Below are 11,146 nucleotides of genomic sequence, written 5' to 3'. Positions count from 1 at the left end.
AAATAGTGTATAAAACAAAAGAATCCATTGACTTGCTTAACTCAAAATCATCTGAACTATATTCTGTAAACATATTTTTGAATCTTAAATTCTTGAATGATAAATTAGATCACATTATTCAAACAATTGCTTTAGCCAAAGTAGGGATACTTAATGAAAAGGTATTGAGTCAGACAGAAGTCGAATTACTTGTTAAAGATTTAAGCAAAGAAAACTTGACTGTTTGGAACACCGCCGAAGCACTTACCTACGTCACCACATCAATAGTCACCAACGAACTCGACATCGCCCTTTTACTTAAATTGCCCAAACTAGACCCGAGAGTCTTCGTTCTACCAACTTGGTTTAATCGTCAACAAATCCATATTTCCAACCACAATTATCTACACCATGGAACTCAATACTACATCGTAAACAGCCTACAGCCAAAGATCTTTGACGCTAAGGACGCTACACTAGATTCTACAGCCTGTGTGTCCAACTTGTTAGATGGGAAACCAGCCAAATGCGATTATCTAGCCAACCCGACGGAAGAAATCGTAGCAATCGACAACCAACATCTTATCACCAATGTGTTAGGAAATTTTACCCTACACACCAACTGTGGTTTGTCTGAAAGGAACCTGTCTGGAACTTATCTGATTTCGTTCAACAACTGTGAGGTAACGATCAACAATCAAACATTTTCGAACTACAACCAGAATATAACAGGTAAACCGATCCATGTACCGATGTATGGCATTCCCATCGAAAAACAACGTATTGTTGTTAATTTGAGCCTACATCACCTGCACAACCTGCATCTAGAAGCTAGGAAGGAGATGGAGCAAATCCGTTTGAACACTACAAGTATTCAATGGCCACATTGGACAAACTTTGGGGGATTATCATTCTCTCCCGTCATCATATGTGCTGTTCTCTTTTTGTATATCTTTCGTAACAGAAAACCAGAGGTGGAAATTCAAATGAACCAACAGAAGACGACGCCGGAGGAAACAAGGACATTTCAAATTTTGCCGCTGGTGAAATTGTTCGTACGGAGCCTCACACTGAAGGGGACAAGTTAACACATAGCGACGAACGACATTAAACTCTACAAGCAGCATCAGCACTTCTCAAGTGGGTCACGAACGCCGGGACAACGAACGCCGATAAAAACAATCACAACATTGTCGAGGGCACCGATCGATCTATGCTGAGTGGGCTCAACCGCCGCAGGACCGTCATCGCTGAAATTACATTTTGAGTTTTGAACCTTGAATAAAGTCTGTTCTGTTTTTACCATCGACCGACTCGGATCATTCTTTTAAAAGAACCTCCCCGGTAAAAAAGTTAACTCACGCTTAGTTCAGTTCACTCAAATATGGGTGAACAGTACCTATAATCTCGAAAAAGTGCACATACCTATTTATGGGTGAAGTACCATTTACCCATATTTGAGTACAAGTGGCGCATGGGAATATTGGTAATGTTTACCTATTTATGAGTATTCTGTTATAGGTGAAATTCACCTAAATATGGGTGATATTTTCCTGTTCTTGTTTTGAAAATATTATTGGATAAAAATTATTCTTATAAATATAAGTAAAATATTTGATTGGTTATATACATGCAAATTATTTTATTATTCTAACTACCGTGTTTTTCATAAAATAGTATGAATCCATTTTATTCTTCAACTTTCGTGTTGCTGGTTGCATTACCAACAACAGTGGCTGATGGCAGCAATCCCGAACGAACCGGAACATCCTTCAGCAGCAGCCTCGACAGCAGCACTGGCACGAAAGTGAGGGAGTAAGCACTAAAAACTGGTGTGGAAGTTCTGCCATTCTGGAATCCCGAACGAACCGGAACATCCTTCAGCAGCAGCTACGGGTCAGTGTGGTGTGGTGGAGTAAGCTGTGCGGAACGGCATGCTATTATGGAACTGATGACAGCTGGCGGATGGTAACTCCCCCGGACGCAGATATGCTGAATGCTGAATGATCCGATTTGCGACTGACCGCAAATAGATCTGAAAAATTTAAAGATCAAATATAAATCCTAAATTATTTCATTAAATACTAATCAACTTACCCATCCAATTCGAAAAATCTGAAATCCGGATGTTATTTTAGTAGCAGCATCCAAAAGCAGCTAGGAATTCACGTTCCGTTTAAATTTCCTTTACCTTTTCCAGTTAATTGTTTTTCTCCTCGTTATCCAGCCACTTCCAAATATGGTTATTTATCGGGAACAGGATGAGAAACCTGCAGATTGGAGCGAACATTCCCGTTGGAGTTGTTAGACGGTTGCTGGAGGATTTATCGATTTCATTGGTACCTCTCAAGAATATTCTAAGTGGTCAGAGATTCGCAGCTTTCAGCAGAAGTTCTCCGCCTATGGTTCTGGAACTAGCTTCCGGTCCTGCTGTCTGCGATTATTCGTCATTCGCCGATTACGAGGAGGTGCTGCTGATCTGCTGATTTTGAAAAGATAGTTGAGAAGTTCCAACCTAAAAGATGTGTAAAAATACAAATATCAAATACAACAATCTTAATAAAATACAACAAAATAGTTACCTTATATTCAGCCTTATATAAAAAACTTTCGGATCAACTATTCTCAACTTCGACCGACTGCGTGAAAAATAAAAATAAGGAAATTTTACAAACTACTGGCGATGTCGGTGCGGTGGCAATCAGTTCGAATTTGTTTATCTTTATTTTTTCACCCAAATATGGGTAAATGCGATTACTCAAATATAGGTAAAGCCAATTTTTTCAGAACATCAGTAAATTTTACTGATTTTTTGGGTAGGTTTCACTAATAATATTGGTAGAATTGGAATTACCCATATATGAGTGAATTAAGTACCCATAAATAGGTAAACCAATCTAAGCGTGCGGGTCATTTTCGGATGTTTCACTACCTATTTTCCCATAACTAACCCGTTCTTCGCAAGTCCATGAAACAAGCTTTAAGAAACTTTTTAAAGAGTTGGAAAAGAGCTACTGTAGCCGAAGATATTGACAGTTGAATAATGCATTGATTTTTCAAGAACTAAAAAGTGTCTGGCTCTAATGCCTATATCTTGATAACCATATGGCTTAGAGTGCTGATATGCTGGGGTTTATTGCTCCAAAGCATTAGAATTTAGTAGGTCAACTTGAATTACGAATCAGAGAAAGCCGATTTTTTTATTTTCGGCCACCTGATTCCCCATAGTGGGGTGGCTGGGTTCGATTCCCGGTGCCGGTCTAAGCAATTTTCAGGTTGGAAATTGTCTCGTCTTCCCTGGGCATAAAAGTATCATCGTGTTAGCCTCATGATATACGAATGCAAAAATGGTAACTTGGCTTAGAAACCTCGCAGTTAATAACTGTGGAAGTGCTTAATGAACACTAAGCTGCGAGGCGGCTCTGTCCCAGTGTGGGGATGTAATGCCAATAAGAAGAAGATAAATCCATACGAATGCTTCTGTTTATCAGTGTATAGGTCAGGGCACTAGACTAAAAACTGTGTCCCATCCCAAGACGTTGTGGATCCAAGGAGTGAACATTAACCATCTTAGCAAACTCACTCCCAACGATTCATCAACCAATATTTCATAATGTAAAAAACGGAGCGGTTGGTACGAGATGTCCCCGTTCTATGGCTTAGTTGTGAAATCAAGTTAAGGATTGATTCTCACAGGTATTTCAACAACGCTGCACAGTAGGCCTGGCCGCTTTTATGTTTGAACTACATTTACGATGTGCTTCAAACATAAATATTGACAAGAAAAGTGATAGTTGTAGTCGAATCTATCACTTTCCAGGATTCTTTCACGAACTGGCTGTGTATGTGTAGACTAGATTAGACTAGACTAGTGGATTGATCCGTCGATAAAATTACGCATTCATACACCAAAACAATTGAAAAATATTTGAATTTCGTGATTCAATCGTGGTTCAAATCTGCAGAAAATATAACGGAGCGTTATACCAGTTTTATTTTTCTGACATTTGACTGGTATAAAAAATGAACCTAGAACAGCTGCTAGGAAAATGAATGTTTCAGATTCATATTCAAACGGACAGCCCCGAACGATTTGAATCACTGCTGATTTTACGCTAACTGACGGTTGTGACGGATGTGCAAAGCGATCGAAAATTTATTTTGGATTATTTGTCATCATTTTATCAGCTTGTATAGCCAACTGATAAAGAGATTCTCGGAAGCAATGTAATAACGTTGTCAGATTGAAGATACTCGATAAGCGCTTCCAATAGATGTAAGTGTTGGTTATGTTATGTGATGAGTGTTGCCGAGAAATTCGTGGAATTTTAGTGTTATGCGTGAATTGTTTGTGAATGGCAGGTAAAACTCGTCTTTATGTGTAGGTTTTCCATGTACAGTAGCGACTGCAGTAGAGCAGGGCGTGATTAGCCTCCACCACCCTAGAAGTCCGCAGCCAACCACTCACTGACTGACCTGAAGAAGGAGGTCATGACCCTAGAATGCAGGAAACAAGCCTGAAACCGTCACTTATCCAACGCAATTCGAAGTGAACGGAATAAAGTTTTAAAAGCTAGCGAAAGCACCAAATTAGAAGAAGTGAGAGAGTTTGTGGAAGAAGACCAGGCGTAGAGGGCATCAGAACCCTGCCGTTTTTATAGTTAAAACCCCATCAAGAACCGCCCTCGTACCCAGGTTTCATTGTCGGCCTGATTCGGCATTTTTCCGCCGATAGCCGTTCGGTCATCTTATTGGTCGTTTTGCAACGCAGCAAGAAACGAAGAGTATCCCCAAGCCACCCGGCGTTACCACCGGTAAGCCGCAGCGAGTCGTCGGCAACAGAAGCAGGAAGGTGTCAGCCACCGACGCTACGTAGGCCGTTGAAGGGCGAAGGAAGTACCGAAGAGGAAGAAAGCCGCCGTCGCCGGCGTGAATGCCCTTGCATCGAAGATTAAAGACAAGGAAGGACGGAAGGAGAGCTAGGCAGAGGACGAGGAAGGACAGGAGTTGAAGAAGGAAGAAGTGAAGTGGTGGAGTGCTGCCAGGAAGAGGGGCCCCGAGGAAGACAGGTTAGCTAGACTTAAGAAAGTGAAAGAGTGGAGAAAATAAAGTGTCGCATTGTGAAGCTCTGTGGTTTTCCCTACATTTTGATTGCGAGAGTTCCCTGCCCGCGAGTAGCTTGAGGTGAGCGTGCCGACCCTGAGGCCATTGATTCAGGGAGTCTCAGCATAGCTCAGGCCATACTTACCCAATTATTACATAGATTAGATTTGCATTTTCATATTTTTCCTTTCTTGTACAACAAAGACTTGAACCGTTTGTTTGAGAAACATTTTTGGCCAAAGTCTTACTGGCTGATTCACTGCTCCCCGGCAGTTAAGATTTGTCTGGCCACGTTCATGCGAATGCTGGGGTAGGGGAAGGAGATGGACACCTACCTACACACTCAAGAAAAATCATAAGGGTTGTGTACAAGACACGACCGCCCGACGTAAACTACGTAAAACAGTTTGGGGAAATGAAGAATCTAGTGCCAGTGCAAGAATACATGTAATACATACATACAATACGCGCTCATTATTCTGCTACGAACGGCAACGTAATTCTGCTACGACGTCGTACTTTAAACAAATTCGTCTCGCCTCAATCTTCCTATGTTTAAAATGGTGTCCATGAGAAGAATCGATTAATTCCCAATAATGCATATTTCGAATCACTAACGACCACACGACCCACGCCATAGGCTGGAATAACAAAACCAAATAAGAATCTTGAAAGAATTAAACTTGACTGCCACTGAAGCCATCCATGCGAATACATATTTGTAGCATCTCCCTTCGACGCGCGCTCGTGATTCTGCTACGGACGCCAGGCAACTTGATGGCGTCTCCAAGCGGTTAATTTGCACTTTGAAAAAAGTTCGCCTCGCCTCAATCTTCCTTTGTACAGAATGGAAGCCCTGAGAAGAACCGATTTTTCCAATATCCCATATGTATTTGGAATAAAATTTGCTCAGCAACTCCCCCGATGCTTATGTCGAATTCGTTTTTAAAAAGTTCCAACTTAGGTTGGAACCAGTTCCAACCTAAGTGCTGTCAAAGTGTTTTTTTTATTTGTTACCGTTCACACAAAATGTCCCTAAGTAGACTGCCGATTAAAAAGTAACATTAACTATATTATGAAACTTAATTATTATGTATAGCAATGTTAAATATATATGTATGTAATCTAAAGCCTACGAATTAAAATATTAGCATGCACACGAGTAAATAAAAGATAATAAAATATTCAAAAACGAAGAGCTAAAATAAAATAAAAACAAAATTTGTAAAACACTTTCGAACACAAAACACACATAAAACTGCTGCATGGGTATCAGCCGAAAAGTTGTCGCGAGTTGAGCAATTATTGCCAAAAAGGGATGGTAAAAGCTACAGGGCAAGAATGGATAGGCTATAGGTAAACGGAGACTAGAGAGGATCTGATCTCTTTCCTACCGAGAACACCGAAGAGTACAGACGTTAAAGACGAAATTCGTATTGAAAAAAAAAATTTGACCTATTAGGTCCCTAAGAGTGCCAAAGTGATCGTTAATTCGTGGTACTTACTGTTTTTTAACGAATGAGGACCCAAAAGTGCTCAGTTTAAGAGCCTGGTAGTTGAACCCAACACCCCAACTGACCCAGCGATTGCTACGGAAACCGAATCGCTCAAGCTAGGTCTGGTGGATGCCTCGAAGAATCGTCCTTCATCGAATACGGAACGTTCGGACCTTATCTGGTCACCCAGAAGCAATAGGATAGGGCAGTCCGCCTAGAGTCACCCGTTAGCTTTGATAGCTCTGGATAACCTGTCTGGCGAGAAGTTTAGCCCACCGAAAGACAGCGGCTAATGTCCCGTTCACCCGCTGTACGACGAACTATCACTACCCCGACATCAGCAGTTCACGCCGGCCGGCCAACGTGCCGAAACCCACACACACACATACCCCCCTTGTGAGTAATATTAATAAATTCATTATTAAGCTCAATCAAAAATAGTGACTTTTGTTGTTGAACCCTTGATAAGCTGAAAGAGCCGACCCTGCGAGTAAGACCCAGGTGGGTGGCACGACGCCATGTTTTTGCAGCCAACATCTCAGTGTAAAATTCATGATAGTATGTGTTTTGTTTACATACATCACATTTGATTCTCATTAGGATACAGAACTGTCAGTGGGATACGGTCGTGCAATGTTGGCTGCAAAACAAACCTACTGTATGAGATAGGGATGCCACCGGGCTGGTAAGACCCTCAAGCTCTAGCTAGCCTAGTGAGAGAGGAAGTTAACATATTCGCTCAGGTTGGAACTAGGTTCGCACTAGTTCCAACCTGAGACAGACCTCTAAAGACAGCTTCTTTTCCTTGTTTTGACACTTGTTCTTCTTTTCATCACAGTTGATCATCGATTCTCAACTGTTTCCTTGAGTGTTTCACCTAAATCCCGGGTAGAATCTTCTGAGCACAATAAAAGTGTTTGTGATTTACGGATTTGTAAACTTATTTTTATAAAGATTTTCCTATCGGAAATAAAACACGTATTCATAACAGTTCAATATTAAGCTGTCCGGCTTTTCTAGAATACTTTTCAAAGTGAAAAAGTACTCGTAAAACAAAATCATTCGGAATACTTTTTGAGGGATACCAATACTTTTACACAAAAAAGTGCTGGTTGCATCTGACAATTCGTGACAGCGCTTGCTGGTTGCAGATGAAGTTACATTTACAAAGAGGAAACTCTTTGCAAGTCCCGTCCCAGGTTCCAACCCCAAAGCTGTCAGGTTCGCACTGTGTTGTTTCACGGTTTCGCACCGGGTTCACCAATACAACTGTACTACAACTGTCAAAACCACGTGGGTGGGTGGGACTTGGTGGAATAAACCCATCAAGGAGAATGAGCCTAACATGACCCGCACTTTAGGTTAACATGTTACCTCATGAGCCTAAGAAAATGATTCACGTTAGGGTAAACCTCGACTAAAATTACGCTATATTGCAACATCGTGTTAGGCGTTTGCTGATTTCAAATGTCTGTGTAGCGTAATCTTAGTGTAACCTGACCCTAACGTAAGTCATTTTGTGAGTCGATCAAAAACAGGTACCTGTGGTAGTGAACACATGTCTTGTGATGTAACAATCTTGTCAATGTAACAACCAAGATGAATACACCACTAGGTGTTCCAATCTGCCAAATTCACGATTCAGCCATCTTGGATTTTAGTATGGGAGAGCCAGCCGGTTTGTTTATGTTTTGCACCGAAAATGAATTTTTCACCCCCACCTTCTTCTCGTCCATAAACTGAGCACATTAAAACACCTAGCTGCGTATTCATCTTGGTAACAACTCTTCTCAAGTGACAGTTCGAAGTAAACAATCAAAAATGGATGCGCATCAGCTTTATCCACTGATTCTGAGATTTGGAGTTGGAAATTCCGGAAAACAAAAATAAAAAACTGTTTCGTCGCTACACAGAAAAAACTCCATGGTAACGATTACTATTTTGTAGACTACACCATGTTTTTAAAACAACCACAAATTTTCAGTTAAATTAACCACGCATTCGGACAAATTCACCACTGATTCAGTTCATGCAACAACACTCCACCAGGACCACAGTTGATTTTTACTGCGCGCATGGTAAAATCAAACGGGTTTGTTGTCTGCTGAAAATCGTCGGTGCGTATTCTTAAATTAACCCTCGGAATGGTACTTTCGACCGCAAAATTTTTTTGCGTGTACTATTTCGCAAGGTAAGAGAGCAATTCCATCGGGTTCATATAGTTCCATTTAAATGTACGTTATTTCAGAATGAAAAAACGAACAGTGGGTAATGACTGTGACATAACCGCTAAGTGGACGTAGGACTTGACTTGACCATGCCTATAATACATATGTAATATGTCCAAATTTCTCACATCAACTATTTTGGATAAATAATCGGCGTTGCATACCATTCCTTGGCAAAATCTTCTCATCAAACCGACACAGAAATCAAATCTACCTCGAACAAGAATCATCAAAAACAATTCAGGAAGTATCTGTCCTGTCACGGAATATTAGCCTCGACAGTGGCAACCTTCCCACTGAAGGACTGCCTGAAATAAGCCACAAGTTGGCCCAGCAATGGATGTAGGGCCTCCTAATCCGTGCGATAGCGACTGAAGGAGTAAGGAGAACATTATTTTTAACTCTTAGAGTCTTGAAAAAGGCTGTTTGCTTCGGCTAAGTCCCAAAAAGTAAGAAAACGATCTTTTCAAATAACCGCGAATTTCTAGTGGTGGTATAAAAAAGACTGAATGTTCTGCGAGCGAATGCACTTTCCTTTTATACCTTATTTTGAATCTTCTCTGCTTCCCAATTGGTGGGCCAATCAGCCAGTGTCTTGTATCCCGCTTCTTTGTCAGCCAAAGCGTCATCATCATCAACGCGTTCGAGAAGGGCTTCTTCTTTTTACGCTTGTTGCTCGCTGCTAGCGTCTATTTCCTAACAGGACTTTTCGCTTGATACAGGCCAATAAGCCGAGCAAGCGAGCTTAGAATTGCAGTTCAGGTGAGAAGTACGTGTTCTTTTCTTAGACAACATTGTTAGTAGTAGATGGAAGGAAACACCCAGACATGGGATTTCGGGTGATAAGATTTAGAATTGGTATTATGGGATGATTATTATTATTTATCTTTATTAACGAGATTTTCGGCCCTATTATGGGATGATCATTCAGTCACGTTCGCTTTGTGTGCGGTCAGTATCAAACAATGTTTATCTAGATATTTCTTGATCAATGCCAAAAATCCAACATTTGATGAAAAATCGATTGATAGTTTATTAATATTTGAGCTGTTATCGGTGTTTTTAAATCCAAATATCCAAATATTATGTAAGAGATTTGGACATCTTATATTTTTCTTTTTGGCATGGTCAAGCGAAGTCCTTCGTCCACTTCGCGGTTAAATCAGAAAATTATCCGCTGTTAGTTTTGACGCTTTTATGAAAATCACGCATAAAATTTTATCACTAGAATATTGGATTTGGCACCCAAGTACAATTTCTATCCCGAAGGGTATTGAAAGCTTTGATATTGATCTCTATTATTTGCTCTCTGAAGAACCGTTTGTTTTTAGACATACATGCTGCATCATGTGGCTTTTCTTCAGCCTGTCTCGCCTCATCACCGATGCCGGCCGGTCTCGGCTCGACTATGCTGTTGCTGCTGCCGGTATCTGCTCAGCATTGCTGCTTTGTCGTGTCTGTAGGGTGGACTGCTGCTGTACTGGCTAGGTTTCGGCTGATGATGGTGGCTTCGATGACTTCATTCCCTGCTAAAAGGTGTGAGTGCTGATCAATCGATGATACGGTTGCTTCGCTTGTCCCGGTCAGAATGAAAGGAAAAAATCGCGTTGCGCTATTTTAGGGCTTCTCGGCAGACCCAGCGGCTGCTCATTTGCTGGTGTCTGCACCAATGAGAACGTAGTAATGGAATGATGCAAAATTATGCGGTACCCATATTTATAGGTTCCCTTGATCTCAATGTTTTTCATTGAAAACAGTTTCATGCCTATTGAAACAAGTTTTTCAGGTCTTATCAAGCATGTACATGAAAGGCATACTTGAAATCTGTCGATTGAGGGCTTACCGCAGAAATTCGTCCATTGAGACGAACGCTATTAATGTTTAAAATCTTTCAACACAGCGTAACGCGGTCGATTTGAAAATTTTGGAATGACACCCGGTATAGTAAAGAGAGACGTAAGTCCTACGTCAAAACTGCTTCGACAGTATTTGAAATGCACTGGTTGATAAGCTGACATAATACTGTTGAGAATGGCAAATCCTCTCAGGTTCACAAATTTGTCTTCCGACGACGACAACAATCTCGTCGATGTACTGGAGAAAGATAAAAGGAGCTCAATCAACGAGCTCCGATTGTGGGAAATTGATAAGAATCGCTTACCAGATGAGGAATAGCCGTCACCGAAAAAAGTCCGTCGCTGACGATAGCTGAAATGTTGGAAGTTCCTCCATCGCAACCTATTGTGGAAGAAGTGAAAATCCACCTTATCGAGTTGATGGACAATATCATGGTTCACTTGGAGCCAGAACTGAACCCAGAAACAGCCTTACATTGTCCCG

General features: G+C 41.1%; 1 long non-coding RNA gene across 1 annotated transcript; it reads right to left on the bottom strand.

Annotated features, from left to right (window-relative positions):
* Nucleotides 1-1,362: 1,362 nt before the first annotated feature.
* LOC134203683 (uncharacterized) lies at nt 1,363-2,679 on the bottom strand. The gene is made up of 3 exons (XR_009977670.1): nt 2,562-2,679; nt 2,077-2,494; nt 1,363-2,014 (listed from the first exon to the last, which is right to left on the bottom strand). It is a non-coding gene; the product is annotated as an uncharacterized LOC134203683 (long non-coding RNA).
* Between the last annotated feature and the right edge of the window lie 8,467 nt (nt 2,680-11,146).

Source organism: Armigeres subalbatus, unplaced genomic scaffold (genome assembly GCF_024139115.2).
Source record: "Armigeres subalbatus isolate Guangzhou_Male unplaced genomic scaffold, GZ_Asu_2 Contig2053, whole genome shotgun sequence".
NCBI classification, from domain to species: Eukaryota; Metazoa; Arthropoda; class Insecta; order Diptera; family Culicidae; genus Armigeres; species Armigeres subalbatus.
Note: the sequence above shows the minus strand (reverse complement) of the source record. Positions and strands in the feature narration are given on the sequence as shown.